The 3,332-nt window shown below is 31.7% G+C and overlaps 1 non-coding gene across 1 annotated transcript; it reads right to left on the reverse strand.

Annotated features, from left to right (window-relative positions):
• Nucleotides 1–1,420: 1,420 nt before the first annotated feature.
• On the reverse strand, nucleotides 1,421–1,523 carry LOC120884363 (U6 spliceosomal RNA). The gene has a single exon (XR_005726780.1). It is a non-coding gene; the product is annotated as a U6 spliceosomal RNA (small nuclear RNA).
• Nucleotides 1,524–3,332: the final 1,809 nt, after the last annotated feature.

The following is a 3,332-nucleotide window of genomic DNA, read 5'->3' on the forward strand; positions in this document are numbered from 1 at the left end:
AGAGAAACCACTGAATAAACAAACACATGACAAATTTCAACTAGCAATGATTCTTGCAAATAAAACAATGAAGGATATTTGTACTAATGAGAATGACTTAGGGAAAAACAAAATTTTAAATAAATGAATTAGGAAAAGAAAAGATACGAGATCTATAAATATTTTGAAATGGTTAGAGAAAATTATTTTGTACAATGAAGAACTCAAATGAGTCAAATGTTCATTAAAATGGTATTATTAGATAGAATAAATAAGCTGGAACAATGGAGAAAATGTTTGAAATTGAGAAGTTGGAGTGTTGAAATAGGATGACATCAAATTTCAGGATATAACATTTATGATATCTATCTATCTATGCATACACACACACACACACACACACACACACACACACACACATATATATATATATTATACAGAAAAAAAGGTTATTAAAGTATTAAATTAAGATGCCAAATTCAAGAGAGGCCAAGATTATTAGGTGGAATTTTTACTGGGGTGTTTCATCTGTCACTGATGATGAATAGTAGGTACAATGCACAGAGATAATGAACTTTTTTCTGAACATTTATGTTTGCATGGAATTAACCTGAAGATCCCAAGATGAGCACAGCAAAGAATATAGTTATTTTTTTTTAATTTTTGTATTTGTTTTTTTAAATATACATGACAGTATATTTGACACATTATACATACATGGAATATAACATTCTAATTGGGATCTCATTATTGTGGTTGTACATGATGTGGAGTTACACTGGTAGTGCACTCGTATAGAAGGATAGTGAAGTTCTGTCCAATTCATTCTACTATCTTTCCTGTTTCCATCCCCATTCCCTTCCCTTCATTTCCCTTTGTCTAATCCAATGAACTTCTATTCTTCCCCTTCCCGCCCTCCCTTGTTGTGGGTTAGTATCCACATATCAGAAAGAACCTTCAGTGTTTGGATTTTTGGGATTGGCTTATTTCACTTCCATGATATTTTCCAATTTTATCTATTTACTGGCAAATACCATAATTTCATTCCTCTTTGTGGCTGATTAATATTTCATTTTTTTGTGTATGTGTGTGTGTGTGTGTGTGTGTGTGTATATATATATATATATATATTTTTTTTTTCATTATCCATTCATCTGTTATAGGCACCTAGGTTGGTTCCATAGCTTACTATTGTGAATTAAGCTGTTATAAACATTGAAGTGACTGAGTCACTATAGTATGTTGATTTTAAGTCCTTTGGGTATAAATCAAAGAGTGAGATAACTGGGTCAAATGGTGGTTCCATTTCAAGTTTTCTAAAGAATCTCTATAATGCTTTCCAGAGTGTTTGCAACAATGTGCAGAACCACCAGCAAAGTATAAGCAAATCTTTTCCCCTATATCTTTGCCAACATTTATTGTTCCTTGTATTCTTTTTTTTTTTTTCATGGAATGCTTCATCAATTTGCATGTCATCCTTGCGCAGGGACCATGCTAATCTTCTCTGTATCATTCCAATTTTAGTATATGTGCTGCCAAAGCGAGTTCTCCTTGTATTATTGATAATTGCCATTCTGATTGAGTGAGATGGAAACTCGGTGTAGTTTTGCATTTCTCCAATGGCTGGAGGTGTTGAATATTTTTTCATATATTTGTTGATCATTTGTATTTATTTTTCTGTGAAGTGCCAGTTCAGTTCCTTTGAGTTATTATTTTTAATTATTTTAATATTATTATTCAGCTTTTTGAGTTTTTTAAAACTATATGTATATTAAAATATATTTAATATATATTTTCAATATATATATTTAATATATATTGGAGATTAATGCTGTATCTTAGATGCAGGTGGTAAAGATTTTCTCCCATTCTGTCAGCTTTCTGTTCATAATCTTGATTGTTTCCTTTGCTGTGAAGAAGCTTCATTTTGATACCATTCCATTTATTGATTCTTGATTTTGCTTCTTTTACTTTAGGAGCCTTGTGCAGGTGGAGAGTTGGGCCTACTTTTTCTTCTACTAGGCACAGTTTCTTTGGTCTAACGCCTAGGTTTTTGATCCACTTTGAGTTGAACTTTGTGCAGGGTGAGATGTAGAGGTTCAATTTCATAATACTACATATGGATTTCCAGTTTTCCCAGAACTATTTCTTGAAGAGGCTTTCTTTTCTCCAATATATGTTTATGGTGCTTTTGTCTAGTATGAGATAAGTATTTATGTGTCTAGTATTTATGTGGATATGTCTGTGTGTCTTCTACTCTGTTCTCTTGGTTTTCATGTCTCATTTGTGCCAATGTTGTTTTTGCTACAATAGCTCTAAAGTTTAATTTAAGGTCTGATATTGTGATGCCTCCTGTGTCACTTTTCTCATTAAGAATTCCTTCAGCTATTCTGGGCCTCTTTTCCAAACAAATTTCATGATTGCTTATCTATTTCTACAAAGAGTGCAACTGGCATTTTAATAGGAATTGTATTAAATCTGTACAGTGCTTTTGGTAATATGACCATTCGGACAATATTAATTCTGCCATTCAAGAACATGGTATATCTTTCCATCTTTTATTGTCTTCTTCAATTTCTTTCTTTAGTGTTTTATAGTTTTCATCGTAGAGATCTTTAACCATTTTGTTAGATTGATTCCCAAATATATTTTTTTTAGTCTATTGTGAATGGGATAGTTTTCCTCATTTCTTTTTTCAGCTGATTTTTTCATTAAAGGATTTTTAAAGTAAAGAGTAATAAGAAGTTATTTTTGAAACAGCAGAATTGGGCAAGTAAGATGACACTAACCCCAATAGCTGAGGTGTGCTATATATGGTACATTTGGGTGAAAGAAATCAAACCAACCAAATGAAACAAAACCCTTTTCTGGTAGAGATGATAAAATCAGTTATGAAGCTGTGGAAAAGTATGTTTATTTAAACAAAACACCAAACAAAGCAAAAACAAATAACCTTCAAAACCAAATATGAGGAGTATTTGCTACAATGAAACCATGAGTTCAAGAGGGTATAGAAAGGGTTGGGAAGCTAGACAGATGGAATGTTGAATGAAATGAACTTGAGAATAAATTGTATGGAATATTGGAACTTAGATATTAGCAAGAACAGAGTACACAAGGTTGAGGGTTTTGTTAGTTTTGAAAGCTCGCTTAGAAAAATGTGTAAATTTAGTTCAAATTAAAACCTTCTTCCCAGGAGAAGTATGGGAAGCTAGATTTCAGTGTTTTCTTTACTAGTAATTAACTATACCACCCACATATGAAATTTTTCTAAGCATCACTTAATTTTTTGTAAATCCCAAAAGCACATATATAAGAGTCATCCATATTTGAGATATAATTTAACAATAAAA

Source organism: Ictidomys tridecemlineatus, chromosome 14 (genome assembly GCF_052094955.1).
Source record: "Ictidomys tridecemlineatus isolate mIctTri1 chromosome 14, mIctTri1.hap1, whole genome shotgun sequence".
Classification (NCBI taxonomy): domain Eukaryota; kingdom Metazoa; phylum Chordata; class Mammalia; order Rodentia; family Sciuridae; genus Ictidomys; species Ictidomys tridecemlineatus.